This window comes from Antrostomus carolinensis, unplaced genomic scaffold (assembly GCF_000700745.2).
Source record: "Antrostomus carolinensis isolate BGI_N321 unplaced genomic scaffold, ASM70074v2 scaffold22279, whole genome shotgun sequence".
NCBI classification, from domain to species: domain Eukaryota; kingdom Metazoa; phylum Chordata; class Aves; order Caprimulgiformes; family Caprimulgidae; genus Antrostomus; species Antrostomus carolinensis.
The window spans coordinates 1-10,470 of NW_010341018.1; positions in this window are offsets into that span (position 1 = coordinate 1).

Here is a 10,470-nt window from a genome sequence, read left to right on the forward strand (position 1 = left end):
TTATTATTATTATTATTATTATTATTTCTCCCTCCCTTCAAAGAGTATTCCAGCTTTATCCAAAAGCCTGTGAAGTTCAACCCAAAGCAGCTCAGCAGCTGGTGGCCAGATCTCATCAGAGGATGAGGATGCAACCAGAAAGTGCTGGGTCATCAGGCAGCTGATGTTGGGGCAGGTTTTGAGGGTGTCAATGGTTAAATCACCCATGAGGTGAGAGCCAGGCGAGGAAGGGCAGGGGGGGAGCCGGAGCAGGGTTTTTAAAGCACAACATTCCTCCTTGGCTGTTAAATACTTCATACCCAGCTGGAGGGAGAGCCCCAGCGCTTGTATAATTCATGCCTTGAGTTTCTGCCTCGTTTGCTGTCAGTGCAATTATTACATTTAGTAATTGTTTTTAATAATTCCTTTCAATAATTCCTTTTAATAATTCCAGATATCAGCTGCGGGGTGGAAAAGGGCAGAGATGGGGTAAATCCAAGCCAAAAAAATCCCTCACCAAGTCGTTACCTTCTTCTTAAGGCTGATCTTGTTTGACTGCAAATATTTAGAAACCCCGGATAAAGGCTATGGGGCACATTGAATTTAAAAAGGCAAAACCAAAAATTTAATGCAAGTGACCCAATTTTAACATGAAACACTTCAGTGGAGGGAGTTAAGATCAAGCTGATGGAATCGTCCCTCTCCCTGGGTGCAGTTTGGCTCATTAAAACAGGGATCAGTGCTGATAAAAAATGAAATACTCTAAGACTTTTGAAAACACCCCGGGCTACCCTGATGGTGTGACGAGATCAATCCTGGCTGTGGGCTGCTGGGGGGAGGTCACCCCTTCACTGGGTGTCACCACATCTCAGCTGGGACCCTGATGGCAAAGCCATCAGGGACTGAGGTTGGTTTATGGAGGGAGATGTCACCAAAATGCAGCAGGTCAGGGGTTTTTTTAAAAAAATTGATCCTTTTTTTGAAAAAGGCTTCACCCAATACAGCAGAATTGTAGAAACAAGAGAAAAACTGAGTGGCTGCTCTCTAAGCCCCTGTAAGCACCAACCTGAATGCCATGATGAATGTGTAACAGTGTGTGAAATGCCTGAAGCTGTGATGTTTGTCACCAGCACGGTCCCCTGCCAGTGACAGCTCCTGCTCCTCAGCACCGAGGGCACAGGCGAAGGCTGCTTCCCCTCCTCAGGTGTTGGCTTGAAAGTGGAAGAAGGGAGATGGAGATCTGAGGAAGAAATTGTTTGGTGTGAGGGTGGTGAGACAGTGTCCCAGGTTGCCCAGAGAAGCTGTGGCTGCTCCTCCCTGGAAGTGTTGAAGGCCAGGTTGGATGAGGCTTTGAGCAACCTGGTCTAGTGGAAGGTGTCCCTGCTGCTGGCAGGGGGGTTGGGACTGGATGAGCTGTAAGGTCCCTTCCAACCCAAACCATTCTATGATCCACCCACAGACAGAAAACAAAAGCCAGAGAGCAAAATAAACCCCAGAAGCTCTGCTCCATCGTTCCGTACCATGTGTGAGCTGAACTCAGCGAGGGCAGGACCAGTGGCGGGCGACTGGGGAACCACATCTCCCCATCCTCTCCCCACAACCCCCTCCCACATCACCCACCAGTGAGCAAAGCTGACACAGGAGATATTTAGGGTTCAACCTCCCTCCTGGGGTTCACCCCCAGCAACGTCCTTTCGGGAAGCCGAGCTGTAGCCCCGAGTTACCATGACACTGAGCCCGCCCCGAGGATGCAACTGCTGCTCCTCTGCCCTCCCTGACCCATTTCCCCGACTATTTGGTGTCTCACCCACACACCCGTCTCTCTCTCTCAAGCAATTACCTGCTCTGATTGCTCACCCTCGCATGTCACTGCTGAGATCGGTGCTTATATGTATTTTAATCAAGTGAATCACGCAGGCGGAGGGGACCAGGCAAAACACTCTCTCTGTCCTTGTCTCCTTGCTGGGTAAATGATGGCTGGGAATTTAGTGAGCATGAAACGCTCTTGTTTGGGTGGATTTAGTGGATTTGGTGGCTGAATGGGTTGTGATGTGTTTATGAGATCATTTGGGGTTTATTTGGGGTGAAGTGGTAGGAACTTGATCTCCAGCCCTGAGATCTCCATGTGCTGTCAGTCAGCAATAGCACCTTTGAATTACTGAGGCTTTGAATGATGGAGGGTTTTTATCATGATACATGGAAATGACAGGAACAGAGACTTTCCTGGATGGTACTCAAAGGTTTCCAAGCAGTTCTCACAGGCAGGAAAACCACACTAACCTTGACTGCTCTGGCATGGTCCAGCTGTGGGGTTCCAGCTGCAGAACTTCAACCATGTAAAATGATGTATTCCATCAGAAAATAGAAATAAAAATTCAGAAGGCAGCTCCCGAGTCAGCCTGGTGCAGAGTGGCTCTACCAAAGTCCATTTATGTCACTTTAATCGATCCAACCTTGTTTCCTCTCAGGGCATCTCGGAGGAGTTAAGGACAACACACCGAATCCATTTGCCATCATCACTCTGGGCATTACCAGGCACTAATTTAACGCAGGCAGGGGAGGTGATGTTTCCAGGGTGATCCACGCTGGAGGTTTTCCTGTGGGTTTGGATATAGAGATGTTTTGTGTCACCATGATTTCCCTGCTGAGCTCGTTTGGGAGGTACGAGATCCACTGGGACAGGTTTGTGTTGGGAAGGTACCTGGTAAAGAAGCGCAACGGTAGTGATCGGGTTTTATAGATCCTGGTTTTATGCCTGGAAAGCCCCAAAACCAGGGGGATTAGTGTTGCATTGACTGAGCCACGTTGAGAAGCAGCACCAGCATGTGCACCCCTCGAGGTGCTTTTATGCCCATATCATCCTTTTAGTTGGAATTTTAATCCCCAATAGCCGCGACTCGCTGCATCGCCTGTCTGGTAACAGCCTTACAAAGCTGTGACAACAGGCAGGGACAATGAAGCTGTCTGACAAATGACACGTGACAAGGACTTGGAGTTAACTGCTTTTAAATTCATTATGGCTCTGAAAGATTGGCTTGAGCAAGGTGCATGAATTAAGGTGTGTAATGAGATGGATTTAGCCGCCTTTTCCTGCTTTTGAATGATCTGTGGACAAGATTTAGTCTCTGCATTACAGTCGTTATCAAGATCTGTCAGTAAAGGGAGGTTATTTGAGGACCACTGGCCATCTGTGGTGGTTTCTTGGTTGCACGCTAACAACTTTTCATAGATTCATAGTGGTTGGAGAAGACCTTTAAGATCATCGAGTCCAACCATGAACCCAACACTGACAAGTCCCCGACTAACCCATGTCCCTCAGCACTGTGTCTACACGACTCTTCAATCCCTCCAGGGATGGGGACTCCACCACTGCCCTGGGCAACCCCTTCCAATGCCTCAGAACCCTTTCAGCAAAGAAATTCTTCCTCACATCCCATCTCAACTGCCCTGGGCGCAACTGGAGCTCATTTCCTCTTGTCCTGTCCCTTGGGCCTTGGTTGAACAGACCCACCCCCACCTCTCTCCACCCTCCTTTCAGGGACTTGGACAGAGCCAGAAGGTCTCCCCTCAGCCTCCTTTTCTCCAGGCTCAACAACCCCAGTTCCCTCAGCCACAAGGGAACTCAGCACACTTGTGCTCCAGACCCTTCCCCAGCTCCGTTGCCCTTCTCTGAACACGCTCCAGCACCTCCATGTCCTTCTTGGAGTCAGGGGCCCAACACTGAACCCAGGACTCTCAGTAATTCCCTGGAAGGAAAATGCCAATTTCTTGGTGCTTTCAGAGCAAATACTTTTGGTGCTGCCCAGGGTGCCAAAACCAAAGAGGTGGTGTTCAAAGGGCACGTGGGCACCCTGGGCTCTGAAGGCAGGTACTGGGCAGGTCTCTGGTTTGTAGAGAACCATGCTTGTGCAAAGGTCTCAGGAGCTGCAGCAAGGTTTCAGCATTGCATGATGACAAACATCACAACAGGGTTTCCTTCCAGGTTTGGGATGTCCTAGCTGTAGCACATATGGCACATCTGGGATGCTCAGGGCTGCAACCCGCCATGCTTCAGCCAAAAATCATCTGGTGAGTCCAGATCCAGGAGCTCTGCCCCAAAATCAGCTCTCTGATCTCTGGCTGTGCAAGGCAAAGGGAATTATTCCCATTTTGGGGGAGAAAGGCACATCCTGCAGCAGCCCAGCAGAACAGTCTGCTGCTCAAGGTCCATTTGGAGCTGGTACCAGGTTGGAGTCCCATTATGGTTATTTTATAGCAAACTAGTGGGATGCAATTATTCCAGTAACTCGGGCTAATCTTTTCTTAAACAAGAATTCTCTGAAGTCAGCTCCTTCTCCAAAGGTCTGTGCCAACTTGGTGTCTTTGGGGCTGAAATACAACTTCTGCTCCGCGTGTTTGTGGTGTTGGTGGGGAGGTATATATATATTTCTGAAGTGCAGCTGCCTCATTTTGGTTTACAATTCTTAAGCAAACGAACCCGAATGATCCAGTGCAGTATGGGCACTAAAAATAACTTTAATCAATCAACTTTTTAAAAATAAGAATGTTCCTTAAAATTATGCCAGCACCAGCCAGCGCTGCCTCTTGGGGATTTTATTCTGACTCATTTTAATTCCAGTTCTGTTCTTTCTTTTTTCTTCCTTTTTTTTTTTTTTTTTCCTGCTCCTATTTACCAAATATCATTGAGTTTGGGCTGTTTTCTGTTACTTAGCCTACAAGATGAGGTAGATATTGCAGGTTTTTCAAGCTATTTTTGTCACTGGTGGCATGATGGGATGGGAAGTGTTATTACTGTAATTTGCTGGTATTTGGGCAGCACCTCTAAACACTGGTGAAACAGGCACTAGGTACTTTTAAATCAATATTTTTATGCTGGAGCAGCTTTCCACCCATACCCAAACCTTTGAGGGTAGCCCATCCATCAGTGAGAGGACATGGACACAGAAATGTGGTGGCAGTGCTATGGGGCTTGGTGGGACAAGACAGCAGCTGTGTCTACCCCATACCCTGCTCTCCCCTCACCTCCATCACCTTTTCCTATAAGAGCTTTGATGCTTCACAGCTTTGGAGCCCTGTTGTCATCTCATGCAGTGGCTGGTTTGTGGTCTGACCAAGCATGTGGACACCCTGGTGGCCTTGGGGTCTGCTGGACCACTCAGGTGGAGGACCAAGCCCCTTTCCTGCCTCCCCAAACTCCTCTCTAGCAGCCAGTTGCACTCTTGCCATTGCTGGGGGACAGATGCCGGGTTGAGCGGTTTATAAGCAGATCTTCAAGTTTCCAGCCAACCTAAAGGCAAATCAGGCAGTGATTTTGCAAAGGAGGAATCACACACCCAAGTCTTGCTGCTCTCTGATGAGCAGTACGTACCAGCTCACCAAGAGCTCTCTGAAAATCACAGTGGCTCAGATGTGTGTATGTGTATATATATATGTGTGTATATATATATATATATATATATGTGTGTGTGTGTGTATATTTAGTGCATTAGTCACATCTTAGGCTATAAAAACTGAAACTTCAGTTGGCTGCTGCTTCTGTAAACATATGTTCTCCTTGTAACTATCACTTGGCTTTTATTGCTTTGTGTTATTCCTCAGCATCATGTGCAGGACGTACAGATACGATAACAGGAATAATCACAATACTGCCAAATCCGAGTGTTTAAAATAATGGGGTTTTTTAAAATAAGGCTCCAAAATCTCCTGACTGGCTTAAAAATAATAAGATTATGTGAAAATGGGAAGCACTGTGATCTTGTCTTGCTGCTTTTCAGTTGCTGAGTGTTTGGGCTTTTGGTTTCTCTCTCTTTCCAATGTGAGTATTTAGAAATGAGGGTTTGGGGTTGGGGAGGGGAACTTTTAAATGAAGCTGAGACTGATTCCTCTGTAAGGCCTGGGAATGTGGATTGTCCTTCATCACGAGGATGAAAGCAAGGGAGTTGGTGACACAGTGGGAATACGGTCCCGGCATTTTTTTTTACTGTGTTTATTGCAGAAATATTTTTAGAATGAGAGTGACGGATGGTAGAGATTATCTCCCTGAAAATGGGGAGGTGCTGAACTGCCTCGTGAAGGAAACAGGTTGTGTTACGATACGTCTGAGCTTCACCCACACCCACGTCACTGGAGGTTTCTGTGCTCGTTATGTGGAGTGGGGAAATGATGGGATGCAAAGTGAACGAGACACAAAGCAGGGCTGCAGGCAGGCGTGGCAGTCTACTCTGTACCTGTGTGATTGACCTGGTGTTGGAACAAGAAAAGCAGTTTATTTTTCTTTCATTTATATACTTCAGATTTTTAAAGAAAATATTATACTTTGACCTACAGGCCAGGAAATCCTCTGATAGCATTGCACGAGTGGGTGAGGATCTGAAAGTCTTCTAGAAACAGGAACTATCCACCTTGTTTTACTGGCTAAAATGCATGAAAGAGATCCACGTTGCATCATTGCATTTAATTTTACTTTTCTCTTTGGGCCAAGAATCAGAGGTTTATGGTGGGAAGGAGTTGGAAGGTGCTGGGGTTGAGTTTGCTGATTTTCAGTTCAAACAAGTCATTCTTCTACTTGCAACTGTCCAGGTCATGGTGTACAAATCATCTCTGGAGGAGATGGAGCTGTCAGGCCTTATTTTGCTTAATTAGTTCTGTGCCTAAATGGGATGAAATAAACGGGTGCAAAGTACGATGTGAGCGCTGGGAGCTTGCTGAGGACACAGCTTATTTCAGCTTTTGCTTTGGTTTGTTCTGTTGCCATAAACTCAATGGCATTAAATCTCTTCTAAAGTTAAAGGTGAGGGTCTGGGTGGTCCAAGTCTTCCCTCCCAAATCTCCCAGTTGCAAAGTTGACTGCTTTTAAACTGGGTGGTGCTTCAGTGGCCTTGAGAGCAGCAGTTTCCATGGTAACTCAGAAATATCAGGTTTTTGCACAGTCATGATTTTAGCTGCTCACAGCCACCACTGCTGCCGGAGCACCGGGAGGATCCCAAGCCAGTCCTGTCCCAGTTCCAGAGCCAGTCCCAGTGTCGCTCAGGGTGTGAGCAGGAACCCCGTACAACTGAGTTTGGTGTCACCATCCTTCACCTTCCTCATTGCAACCTCCTGCTTGCAAAAAAGCCAGGCAGGGTGTGCAGCAGTGCTGCAGGGTCACCCGTGAGGCCACTCCATGCTGTGGGTCTTCTGTCTCCAGCCACATCTCTGCTATCTGTGCTGGCACAACCCCAGTACTGGGCTGCTCCTGGACTTTGTTCACCTTTTCATCTCTCTTTTTCTCTTCTGGGTGTTTTCTCATTGTTATAAAAATGTTTTTTTTTTCTTTCTTGATGGACTTTATGAACTGGCTCAGGCTCCTTGGGAAGGATGCTGTGAAAAGGTGTCTTCTGTGATCCCACCCTGCAATGCAGCATCACATCCTGCTGCCCAGGGACTTTGGTGTCCATATGGATGCTGAAGGCTGGATGGCTTTGAGGGGGACTCTGGAAAAACAGCTGGCCAGGGGTTAAATCACAGCTCTTGGGGCTCCTTCAGAGTCAGGAGCAAGGAAGAGGGGAATGAAATGAAATTCCTTTGAATATAAATATGTGAAAATAAATAGGGCAGGAGCTTAATGCCTTTGAGGGGGCTGCTAGCACAGGAGAAGGTGGGCTGGAGGGGCTGAGCAGGGACAGGACCTTTCAGCTCAGGTCCCTCCAGTTGCATCCCCTTGGGAAGGGTTTGGGAATGAAGGAGAATGGGAGCATCCCCAGGAATCATCTGAGCCCTGAACAGGGGTTTCTTCCTCCTGCTTCCAGTCCATTCTCCAGCCAAAGCAAAACTGTTCCCACCAGTGGGTTTTCTTCCACCTTTTCAGCTTTGTCTTCAAAGGCAACACAAGTTTTCTTTTGTCCCTTTTCTTTCTACATGCAGCAGCTTTGCCATTTCCCATCTCGCAGCTGAGGCTGACCCTTGCTGACAGCCTCTAAACATCTGTGACCACAAAGCTAAGGGAGAGCCTTTCTTTTTTTCTGTTAGAAAATTATAACAACTTTTCTGACGTCCTGAAAGACACAGAGTTTGGCTTTGGTGTTAGATGGACAGGGGACAACGGTGGCTCTACCTGTCTTTAAGGAATCGGGGCACTCGTTTCAAGTCCAGTGACAATTCTTCTCATGCAGGTGATTATTTAACCATAAAATCCAGAATTAGATCATTTAGAAGAAAGAAAGAAAAGTTTTTTAGTGATCTGATGAGCAGAGCTCTTGAACAAAGGTCCGGAGTAGCTCAGCAGAATAGGGGCTTTACCCCACAAACATCTTCAGCCTTAGGCTTCAGTCACTCCACTGAAATGAAAAACCAAGGGCAGATGCCAGATCCAGAGGGCAAGCAGGTTTTCTGCTCAGAAAATATTATTTTTGAAATGTTTGTCATTTTTTATCATGATGAGACTGAGCAGCAAACAGGCACTGACTCAGAAGCCCAAAGAGCCCGGAGTGTGGCAGACCCTGGTGTCCCTCAGTCTTTCCCTTCAGCAATGGGCTGTGCCTCTGACTTTCTGGGGACAGACTCTTCCATGTTTTATGCACAAAAGTCTGTCTTAATTGAATGTTGCCATCAAAACTAGTCCGTGCCAACAACTCACTTTTGGCAAAACAGTGTTTTCTAATGGAAAACAAAATCTAACCCTTGATCGGTTCCGCTAGTTGCAAGAGCTCAGGCAGTGGAGAGCAGGATGGAGAACAGTAACCAGCAACCTTTGGTGGATGATGGATTCAAAAGCCTTCTCTCTCCTGTGGCAGGGAAAAGCCTGGGCTGTGCAATTCCCCATTGCTGGAGCAGCAGGGGATGGAGCTGGCATGATCCCAAGGTCAGTGGCCCAGGGCAGGATGGGGAAGCATGGGTTGGAGCAACCAGGTACAGGACCAGTGTGCTCCCCTTCTCTGGGGAAAGCAGGAGACCATCAGCACAGTTATATATATATATTTAGCAGTTCAAAATCTACATGCTTTTATTTTTTTACTTTAAAGGAACAAAAAAAGTATCTCCAAGTATAATAAGTGGAATGAATGCAACTGCAGGTGCCCTGGGAATAGCGCAGGAGCCGTGTTTACAGGGAGTTCCACATGAATCTCATCAAGCAATGCAAATATTGTAAGAAGGATGTGGCCACGGGTTGGGCTTTGCTTGGGTCTGAAGTGAACTGTTTTCTCTACGGAGCAGGATTACCACTCTGCTTCTAATTAGGCAAAAGGGAAGGGGATCCAAAGAGCCCCTAAAGATGTCAAAAATCAGAAAGAAGTCATTGAAGGGAGGGAGAAATTAAAATAAAGTGACGTTGGTATTTCAGCAATGCACAAGGGCTCTGGGGCTGTGGCCAGGAGCTGCGCCTGCTCCAGCTCCTTCTGCATCGCTGACGGGGTGACCTGGGTTTTTATTTCATTTGTTTATTTGATTTCATGCATTTCCATTTTAGACAAGTGGGTTTCCAAGTCTGATGTGTTTGGTCTCCAGCATGGACTCTGAGGTGTTCCTAGCACTGTATTTTTCAAATTAAAGCCCTCTCTAAAACAAGAAGTGGCTGGGGTTCAAGTTTTAGGGAAGCTGAAGGACCTGACCCCTGCTGATTTATCTTTTTTTCCTTTTAATCTGGATAAATGAGAGCATGTGTGCAAAAGTAGTTTAAGATTGCAGCCCTGCACTTACCTAAACTTATGCTGCAATAAGTCTTATGCTGAACTGCTAATATAAAAAATATATAAAATACAGATAAAATACTCCCGAAAGCAGCAGGGATAAATATGGTGGGTATTTTGATTCAAGCTTCTAGAGCAGGAGAATTGTTGTTATCAGAAATAAGCCAATGTCTGTGTGCTTCTTTCTCTCTGATCCCTTGCTCACATACACTTTGGGGTTTTTGAAAGCGTAAAGGTTTATTCATACACAGATGTTTGCAATTATTTTCCTCAGAACAGTTCTCTCTTTCATGCTTCATTTGTGAAACTCCTGGTTAGTTCCCCCAGATCTTTTTGTGTTCTTTTTAACAGACACACCAGCAGCAGTAATCGTAAGCTCTGGGCTTATTTTACACTGATACAAATCACCACTTATTATGCTGAAGCTATTCATGTTACTGCAGTTGACTGGTCGGTCCTGTAAGAAAATATGGTCCTTTTTGTGGTGACTGGAGACATCCAACCCCAAGCCCTGTCCATCCCTTTCAAAGCCTGGGTTCTGGTTTACATCCCATAACCCTACATGTCACCATCCTTTGCCCTACCAGCTTTAACCATCAACTTGGCTTTGTTTTGTCTTCATCCTTGGTCATGATGTAGAGCTCAAAATGGACCCTATAGCTCCTCGAGACTTAGAAACTGGGTAGGAAGGAGATAACCTGGGTTCAGCAACCATTCCCATGACTTGAGATGGAAACAAGGAGAACAACCTCAGTGGCTGGAGCAAGGAACCAGACACAAGCTGGGTTTCTGGTGGTGCCAAAATTAATTTATCTTTCTTTAGCTT